We start from the raw sequence: 10,780 nt of genomic DNA, 5'->3' as shown, positions 1-10,780 counted from the left end.
CCTGTGAGGCGTCCACTCCTGGGCAGCCCCAAGGTGGAGGCCAGGCATCCTTAGCGTTGTGGGGGGCGTTGTGGAGATTAAGCAAGCTATTGCCCAGAGTTGCAGAGTGGGACTCCATGATTGGAATAGGTACCGAGACGAGAATTATCCGGTCCGTGGAATTTTGAGCCCAAGACCCGCCGAGGCCGGGAATTGAACCCTGGTCCCGGGCTAGACCTCTGCATCAGGGTCTGCCGCTCTAACCATTGAGCCACACTCCTACACCATTGAGCCACACTTCTCCACTGTAAATATAGATTGTGATGTATATAGGCACACTACCTTCGTTCTGCACACCACCTTCACCATCCTTTTAGTGCACTCACTACCCGTCTCTTTGTGCACTTTGTTTAAAACGTTTAAACTCAAAACACTTTGTTGCTTATAATCTGGATACTATCCAACATTGTGATGAAATAAAATCACAATCCATTGACGGTCAATGATTCGAATGGTGGTGTCTAATTTTGATCAAAGTAACAATGTTTTTCTTTTGTTTTGTATAGTATGCAACAGCTTTCTACTGTGACTTTCATTTTTTGAGCCATAATTTACCCAGCTCTAGTGGCCTTTCGGGTTACCCCATTGCTATATAACTCTCACCAGACATGCTAAGCACAGGGGTAAAATGTGAACAAGCATTGGTAATTCCAGTAGGTCTGGCTTTAAAGGAATGTTATTCGGTTATGTGAAGCATTACTTGTGAATATCATGGAAATAGATATATATTTCTGTAGGAGCAAAGAACTGCAGAATAGTATTGGTGCAAGTTTAAAGGTCAGGAGACAGTTGCAGTGTCAAGCCGGATCTAAAAATCCGCAAGTTTAATCACTACCCCCCTTCCATCTGTGCTGCTGCCAGAGAAAAGCAACATATCTTATTTAGTTATTTAAGTCCCTTTAACATCATAACAGTGGCAAGTGTGTATGTCTTAAAGTTCAAGCTTAGGCGGCGGGATACATAAGAAAAATGAACACTGCTGCTTGGATGACAGGCACTTTTTTTGTGTGGAAGGACACAACTTCTGCCCAATGAAAAAAACATGTACTTCTGGTTCACAACATGTGGGCGGAGCCAAAGCCCCTCTCTGGTGATGCTCACTTAATTATCTGGTGACAGCTGCACTTTCAAGACAGAACAGAAAAGGAAAGAGTCGGGAGGACAAATGTTGACCCTTCAATCACCCTTTATTTGCAACTGAGAAAACAATAAACAGGTTATGCATAGATTGAACAACTGCGGAGTATTCATGCAAATACAGTGAGCGACAGAATGAGATGATCTTTCTCCCAGAGGGTCTCAGTCGGTTTGTAAAAACCAGTCATCCAATCAGGAACTGAATGTCTCAGTAACATGTCAGGATAGAGGGGTGTCCAGCGTTGAAATCCCTGAGGCTTGGCTTTCATCCAGACCCTTTAAACATCTGTCTTATTGTTGAGTCATTCTAGTCAAATGAATAAAAGAAACATGTGTAAGCATTAAACTAACTTTAAGCCCCCCAGTCAGTCAGCAGATAAAACAAACCAAAATACAAAAACACGTTTATATATTGTATTGACCTTCCCAGAGTCAAACATTAAACATGTATAAACTATTCAGCTGCTCCCCCTGAGCAGAGATCTCTGAGTATGAAGAAGTCTTACTTGCAGTAGTAACGAAGAAACATAAGATAAAGTCATTTTGTTGTTATGAAAAGAGTCATCCAGTGAAGAGGAAGGAAAGAGGTCTCTTTGCTCAGTCCCTCAGCTCTAACATTTACCAAGAAGAGGCATGAATGAATCTTTGTTTGGTGACATCATCTGGGATTTTGGGCTGACCTGGATAGACCCTTCCAAACAATGCAAGCTCTAACTCTGAACCATGTTTAATCCGTGACGCCAATCCTGTGACGCCTAAATAAATAAAGGGGTGACCCAGAGAATGATGTCACAATGCACCTCAAAACCGTAGCTGACATCATCATACAAAGGGACAGACTGAAGGGATAGTTTCTGACCTGTCTCTCCAGTTCTCTCGTAGGGCAATTTCCATAATAGTCATAAACACTGAGAAGTTACAGAGATGTTTTAAAGCATGGGCAAGTGGTCTCTGGCCCAGGGCCCCAGCCTTTCAGGGGCCCCCTGACAGTCAGCTCCGTTCTCCAGAGTTTTACCCTATTGACCTTGAATATTTCTTAAAACAGATTGTTTTAAAGGTGTTTTCCTTTAAGTTATTTTGTATGTATCTGGCGTGTGAGAGTCTAGTACAGCCATTTTGCAGAGAAATGTTGTGTTTATGTTTCATGCAACATACATAACAAAAGTTTCTTTTAGATCAAAGCAAGGCCTAACATATAAGAAGTGGGAGGGCGTCACAGAGATTATTTGCACTAATAATGGTGAGCTGCTGCTGTGTTACAATATTGAAAACACACATGACTATCCCTGAATATCAGATGTAAACACATTTAGGGCCTTATTTATGAGAAGTGATGCATCACTGTGTGAAAGCAGCGATGCGTCACTTCTTATTGCGACCTCCTTGCAACATGATGGATACATCATATTTACTGTATGTCGCATCCTGTCGCAAGGAGTTACAGATACGTCCAGGCCCGGACTGGCCATAGCGGGCACAGGGCAATCCCCCGGTGCGCATAGCTGCAAAATCGGCCCTGTACCAAAATCAGCCGAAAACCGGCCCGGGTAAAGAGCTCAGTGGCAGGGGGGGCAGGCCGATCACTTTGCCAGGGCCGTTTGTGGTACCCAGTCCGGCCCTGGATACGTCTGTATTCCTGACCCCCATGTGAAAGGGCCTGCATCAGTCTTACGCCTGCTGTGAGGCAGGTGTAAGACATTGACATAATGGCGTTCTAGAAGTGGCGCACTGAGTTCTAATAGATTTCAATGCGCCACTTCTACAAGGCTTTTTGCGGGGGAACACCCACCCTGCATACATTACACCTGGTGCAGGTATGATGTGGTGCAGGGGTTTACAAAGGGACGCATCTGCCTAGATGCGTCACTTTGTAAATAGGGTGCAACATGACACATTTTTTACGCTGCCTGTGCGTCACAAAAAGTGACGATCAGGCGGCATAAAAGTGAAGCAAGGCCTCATAAATAAGGCCCTTAGAATTTGGATGAGTGTTCCTTTGCACTGGTAGGGACCTAATGAAATGAAATAGTGTATTTAATAAAATAAAGCTCGAAGCTACTCAGACTAGAGTGTCCTGGCGTGTGTCAGCGGGAGGAAAACGTGTGCAAAAGACCCAGCAGGTATTAAAAAGCCAGGTTTTTAAGTTCTTCCTGAAAAGAGTAGGTATATGGTTAGTCTCAGAGACTCAGGGAGTCTATTCCACAATTTTGTGCCTAGAAAGCAGAGGGATCTGTCTCCAGTGCCAGCATATTTTAGGCACGATGGCCAGGTTGGCATTGGAAGATCTTAGGGGTCTAGATGTTGTGTAGCGATTAACACGCTTGTTTAAGTAGCCGGCTCCTAAGCACCGGGATGGATATTTTATGGAATGCCCTGTAATTAGGGATCCTCTGCCCTGCATTAGCCCGATGGGCTGTGGCAGAGTTGGGAATGACGAATTGTAATAGGAGGTGGTCAGACCAGGTAATGGGAAGAGGTAGGCCTACTGATATGTCAAAGTTTTGGAAGATTTGGCCCTTCTCAGGGTGGTCGAAGAAATAGATGGAAACATGTTGAAGGCCTGCAGCGTCTCAGACAAGGAAATTGTTTAAGGGTATTTTCCATTGTCCATATATATATTGAAATCTCCCAGAATAGGGCAGTTGTTGTATTTTAAGGCCAAGGAGGTGGTGGCTGTATTAAGCGTAGTAATAACATTTCCAATTGCAAAGGGAGGTCTGTAAATCAGAAAAACAGCTCTGCTATGATGAGGGGATAAGGTACAGCGGAAGCCTAAGGACTCTGCGCCCTTGATGTCTTCCATCGAGATGGGAGAGCAGTCTAGCTTTTGATTGTAAATTATGGCGACGCCGCCCCCCGTCCCACTCGGTTGGTCCCTCCGAAGGATTTTATAACCCGTAGGGATAGGCGAGGTGATAGTAGGGTTGGAGGCTTCAGACAGGCAGGTCTAGGTGAGAAATAAAAGATCAGGCTGTTTGTCTAAAAGTAGGTAATAAATGTGTGGTTCATGCTTTTGCATAGAGCGACAATTTAAAAGGGTGGCCTTTAGGTCCTCTGTATTCTTATTGTTTTTGCACATATTGTTGTGTGGGAGGATCTTGGGTGTGAGATTCCTGGGCTGGAGGAGAGACCAGTTGCACTTATTGCATCAAAAGTCTACCTCCAAGCTCGGATCAGCCGCTGTACACAGACATAATGGTAGCCGCCGAAGGCTAAGCAGTTTTTCCCTATTGTATGATAGGGGAAGAAACTAACCGGAGGGAAACTTGGCAGCATGGCCGGCACTGGACGCCTCCGGGACGCTGACGGGCACAGATAGGCTTACCTTTGGTGCGCCTTCCATGTGCGCCTTCCATGTGCCAGCAGCGCGCCCGCTGCCCACGTCGCCTGCGTGCGTCCGTTTGCATCAGGAATATATAGGTTTATACCTATGATGCAAACTGGATGCAAACTGGATCGCTAATGCAGCTGAGGAAGCGGAAACTGTGTGGGCGGAAGTGAGGAGCCCGATAGTTGCCCCAGCCCACCCCACAATCGGTGTATCAGGACAGGAGGAAAAGCGAAATGCGCATCGGAGCAACTAAGGAGGTGTAGGCAAGCAGAATCAAATAAAGTGCTAGTGTGCGTAGGTCAGAGAAAGTGTTAAAAAGCACAGAGTAATGCAGTCACACATATACAAATTTAAAAGTATTAAAAACCTAATACCAGTGCAGGAAACACTAAATCCTACTGCTGTCAGCTGCACGCGTCCGTTTAAATCGGGAATATATAGGCTAATGCCTATGATGCAAACTGGATCGCAGCTGAGGAAGCAGAAACTGTGTGGAAAACAGGGGCACAAATTGGATCATAAATTCAAAGCTATTCTGAACAGAGGCCCCCAAATTATTTTTGGCCCAGGGACCCCTAAATCCCTAAGATGCTCCTGAATAGTTATGCCTGCTTCCGGGGACCCTGGATCACTTTTTCACAATATTTCTTTCTAAGTTTAGATGTTCACGTTTCTTCAGGAAAGCCTGCATAGTCATTTAAAAACACAAATATTATACAGCCTGTAGGACGAGGCTACAATGGCCCAATTCTTCATCTTGTACTTAAAAAAGGAGCCAGGAGAACTATATCTGTGTATAATTTCATGATGTTTTAATATAACGGCATAAATCTCTTTCACAAACCCTTTTTAATAGAGCATAGAGATGAAGGGAAGGCGGACAGAGTAGAGCCCTAAGCTTTCATTATTTTAGTTATAATGAGAGGCTTCGAGACAGATCTGCAAGGAAGTGTCGTAGCCAGGCACCGCAAGCCCTTTGGCTGCGGCACGCTGTGGCACTTCCGAAGCACAGGGATGCAACATATTTACAAGAATATGTTGCATCTCTGTGTTTCCACTGCGCTGGGGCACAAACTACAGCCATGCGCTTGCGCAGGACCCTTGAACGTAGGTGCAAGGATGCCTGCGTCGTGGGGAGATTGTTTTTGTGCAGGAAGTGGCACTTTCCTGCGCAAAAACAATCACTACAGGCATTTTCCTCTTTCAATGCGTGCTGTAGAATGCAGCACGCATTGAAAGAGGAAATAACGAGGAGAAATGAAAACATTTCTCCTTGTTGTGCCTCGCTACGCCACCTCTAGGTTGGCATAGCATTCAGACGCATCTCCAGATTTACGATTTCTCTTAAATCTGGAGATGTGTCTTGTTCCATGAGTGTTGCGTGGGAACACCCACAGCAACACCCATGGAACACCCTTCAACGCAAAGTGCTGGTGTGAAGTGACCGTATTTACAAGGACTGGAAAAGACACAGAGGGTGAAGCTACATGGCTTTGTAAATATGGAGGAGCCCCCTGCGCCACCAGTACACCACGAAATGTGACATTCTGGTGGCGCAGGGGGCTTGTAAATCTCCTACCGGCGCCTTTAAGAACCCACAGACCCCCATTATCCCATCATGCTGAGCAGGTGGCAGTTTTTCAGTTATTTTTGAAGGCGGTGCGTGATGATTTTTAGGTCCCATGGTTACCTCTGTCGACTCCAGCGGGTCGGAGGGAGTGTTGCTTATGACTAGTATGGAAATTCCTGTATGCGAGAGCTGGAGTTACAGGGGTGTGCCGAAGGATATTGAGTAAAAATATCGAGTTGCACAAATATTGTCTCATTAATAACATGGTTCAGAAATATTGACAGCAAGAATATCGTGGTCAAGAATTTAGACTTAAGGTAAGTAATATCAATGTTAAAAATATCAAAGTGTTTAATATCGTTTGCAAAAGTATAGTTAAAAATATAATTTTTTTAATTTTGTTGTGCATTTAGGAATATATTTTATATGTATGTGATGTATGTTTTTTTGTATAAGAATTGTTTGTATTTTCAAAAAATGTTACATTTTTAATAGTTATTTTTTTAATGTTGCGTTTCTATTTCCGTAGCAGGTTGTGGGTTTAAAGGGGAATAGGATGGGAATTAAGTTGATAGTATTAAATTAATTTGATATTTTTTATTATTAATATTTGTTTGATTGTGATTTTATAGTTTTTAATGTGCAGCGTAATTTATTATTAAATAATAAATAATTGGTTGTTAATTAATTTTAATAAATTAATTGGTGATTATTTATGGTAATTGTGTGATTAATTTAAGATGTGTGTTGTGGTGTTTATAGTTGTAAAGGGTGGGAAGTAATTTATTTTTAATTGATGAATTAATAATTGGTTGTTAATTAATTTTAAATAATTAATTATTGTATTTGTGTAAATCATTTTAGGTGTGTATATTGAGGTTTATATGGATAAAGGGTTCTAAGTAGTACATTTTTTGTTAAATATTAATTTGTTGTTAGTTGATATTAATTACATGAATTAAAATGTTATTATGGTAATTGTGAAATTAATTTTAGGTGTGTGTTGTGGTGTTGACTGGAGTAAATGGTGGGAAGTAATTTGTGTTTAACTAATTAATATATAGTTGTTATTTAATGTTAATTATTTAATATTTATTTTGGGTAATTGTTTATTTTTTTAATGTGTTGTTTTTACTTTTAAAGGGGAAAATAATAGTTTTTGAGTTAATAATACATTTTAATTGTGTTTTATTATTTAATAGTTTAATTTAGGTGTGTGTTATGGATAATATACTCTTAAAGTATGTGTAGTCAATTAATGATTATTAGCTTTGTATTAATATATATTTTATTGATTATTAATTATGTTAATTATAGTAGTACATTTAATTTAAAATGTTGAAGTGTTTTGTTTTTGGGTGTGGGGTTATAGGGTTGGAAATAAAATAAATACATGTATGTATTAATACTTTTTTTGTATTTCAGTATTTTCTAGTTTAAATTTTTTTAAGTATTTATTATTTTGTTTTATATAATATTTGTAGGCTTTTGTTACATGTTATTAACATTATAATATGTTTTCATTTTTTATATTTGATTTTTCATTTTTAAAACATTGTTTATCTATTTTTGATGAATTTTTAAAATTTGTAAAATATGTTTATTTTTTTGTAACTGTTTAAGGGTGCTTAGTAATTTATGTCTCTCTGCTATCCAACACTTTCCCTAATGTTGCACTGTCTGGAGTAGGAATAGTAATTTTTATTCCCTTTGCTTTCCAAAGCTTTCCATACTGTTGCACTCACCAGAGTGGTTGTTTGCCGCTCTGCTATCCAACACTTATCTTACTGTTGCGTTCAGTGGAGTGGGAATAGTAATTTTTACCCCTTCGCTTTCAAGCACTTTCTGTACTGTTGCACTCAATGGAGTGGGGATAGTACATGTTACCCCTCTGCTATTCAACACTTATCCTACTATTGCATTCAGTGGAGTGGGAATAGTAACTTATACCCCTCTACTATCCAAAACTTTCCCTACTGTTGCACTCATTGGAGTGGGAATAGTAATTTTTGCCCCTCCTCTATCTAACACTTTCCCTACTGTTGCTCTCCCTGGAGTGGGAGTAGTAATTTTTACCCCCCCACTATTCAACACTTTCCCTACTGTTGCACTCACTGGAGATGGAATAGTAAATTTAATTTCTCCACTATCCAACACTTACCATACTGTTCCATTCACTTGAGTGGAAATAGTTATTTTTAACCCCTTTGCTATCCACACTTTCACCACTTGTGCACTTATTGTATTGTGAAATTTGAATATAAATATGTTTTAATAGTTTAATGTTTTCATTTAATATAGGTTTTTGTGTTTTTATATTTTAAATCCTTAATATATATTTTTATATTATTTTAAACTTTTAACATACGTTGAAAATAGATGTTTAATAATTGTTTAGAAGTTAATATATATGTATAAATAATTATGTTTGTGTGTTTATTTTTTTCAGGTGTTTTTGTTATATTTCTATAAAATTTGTATTGAATGTATTTTATTTTGTTAAAATTATAGTTAATATTTAATATATTCAATATATATTATTTTATATTTATATAAAAGTCAATATTTTATACATCTATATTTTTTACATCGATATTTTTAGTCAATATCTTTGTACTTACCTGTTTAATTATAGGAGTCGATATTTTTGTTTTCTATATTTTTTACTCTATATTTTTAACATCGATATTTTTTACATCGATGTGTCTGGGAACCACTTATAGGTAAGAAATTATTTCTTCCCTCATAGGGGATTTCCTTTTATAGTCATAAGCACTGAATAAAGTAGCTAGCTCAGTATGTTCTACTGGAGCGTCTGCTGCCAACACCCATAGATCTGCTGATATAATCACTGTGCTTCTGTAGAAGGAGAGGGCATTAGTCTACCCTGTCTTGTATAAAGACAGCTCCTTTTATGATTTATGGACTACTTACTATACTGACCGTATTTGTGTTAGACATTTTCTTACTCATTATGGCAAGTATACTGCATACTAGAGCACAATAGTTAAAATAAACATTTTAGACTTTTCTCCTGTCTCGGTCAGAACTTATTGTGTACTAGTGTGAGTGTGAGAGCGAAAGGGTGTGTCCTGTAACCATGATTTATGATAGGGTTGGGAGTGTTATGTTCTGGGGTGTCTAATCACTTGTTACTCCGTGAGTGAGTGGGAGGATAAGTGAGACACTATAGCTAGTTGGTCCCCGGGCTCATGGGTACTCAGGTGGTAGGATGACTCAATCCCTGCCTACTAAGGTTCTATGAGCCCAAGCATAGTTCTGTGACTCCGCGGAATCCCTGCAACATGGCGCAGCCAAGGTTCGGTCTGGAACTTATTCATGGGACCCCTGACAAGCCCTTGTCCACAATACGCTCACACCATTTCTTGGAGATATCCGGAGTTGGAGTGCTTTGCCACCTCAGTTTGTAGGGATCCACTATTGCAATATTTTTTTTTTCAAGAAGAATTTTAAAAGGTTTTTACCCATTCTACTGCATACCGTTTGAATCCTTTTCTTCTGGCTAATTGCCCAACCAATTGTGATTCCAGCTCATTGCCACATAGCGATTAATCAACATTTGTTGCCACATGGAGTCCCCAATGCGGGGTCTCTGGTTCTCTTTGTAGTCTAGGTGGATCAGACATACCGTTTCAAAGTGTTTGACAACTTGGTTGTGTTTTCCGCTGTGGATGCAAATGATAACTCTTTTCATGGTTATACTCCTGCCGCTGTTCCAGCAGCTTATTGCCCTTGTGCAGTAGTTGAAGTTCCCTTCGGCCTGGGAGCACCAGATTTGGTTTAACGGTGCCCTGCCCTATCCTATTACTACTGTTTGTATGGACCCTTTAAGTATTTATGGGGACACTTGGCCTGTGTTGGGCGGTTTTACTCCTTACCCTAATTATATGTATGCCACTTTGATGACTGTCTGGTTTTGCGAGTCGCAAATTGCAATTTTATCGACTCCCAATTTGCGAGTCGAAAAACCCTGATGTACAACAGTGTCTCAGACACTGTTTGCGATTCCCAAATGGGTTGCAAGGGACCTGCCTCATTAATATTCGGAAGGCAGGTCTTAAATTGCGACCCATTGGGAATATCAGGCACTCACGGGGATAGTGGCCTGCTGGGGTCAGCAGACCACCATGTCTGTGACTACTTTTTAAATACATTAGGTATTTTTTTGTAATGCAACCCATGTTCCATACAGGACAGCGGAATGCATTTCAAAAATAAAAATGAAATGTTTTCTTTTCATTTTTTTACAGTGCTCTGAAAAATTATTGGTCCCCCAAATCACTAAGGGGGAGGGGTTCCTTCGGCACCCCTTCTCGTTTGCGAATGTAATAACATTAATTTGAAATTGGTGTTAATCTGCAGAGAGTTTGTGACCGCATTCTCAGTTTCAAAACATTCATACATACCAGTGCGACTCGCTATTAGGAAGGGACGCCCTTTACGTGCCCCATCCTAATAGCGACTCACAAGCCCTATTTTGCGAGTGTGTAATTGGTTACTTACTCACAAAATAAGGTTGGTACATAGGAAAATGCACCGTACATCTGGCTCCAGCTGTATTTGCGGAGGACAAAGGGGGTCTGATTTATTAGAAGTGACCAAGCTGAGCAGCTGATCGGCAGAGAGAGGGGAGAACGACGCTATTGTGTCTAGCTGAGAGGGTTACTTGCTGTGCTGCGCTG

General features: G+C 40.4%; 1 protein-coding gene across 1 annotated transcript in view; it reads right to left on the bottom strand.

Moving 5' to 3' along the window:
• Positions 1-1,207: 1,207 nt before the first annotated feature.
• Positions 1,208-10,780, bottom strand: part of LOC147663258 (uncharacterized) — a 53,333-nt gene continuing 43,760 nt past the window's right edge. Inside the window, exon 4 of the mRNA XM_086950583.1 lies at positions 1,208-1,483. The gene's annotated coding sequence lies outside the window, so the exon portion shown is untranslated. The remainder of the gene's footprint in view (positions 1,484-10,780) is intronic.

Source organism: Lissotriton vulgaris, unplaced genomic scaffold (genome assembly GCF_964263255.1).
Source record: "Lissotriton vulgaris unplaced genomic scaffold, aLisVul1.2 SCAFFOLD_5192, whole genome shotgun sequence".
NCBI classification, from domain to species: Eukaryota; Metazoa; Chordata; class Amphibia; order Caudata; family Salamandridae; genus Lissotriton; species Lissotriton vulgaris.
The sequence above is the reverse complement of the archived record's forward strand: the minus strand, read 5'-3'. Positions and strand labels throughout refer to the sequence as shown.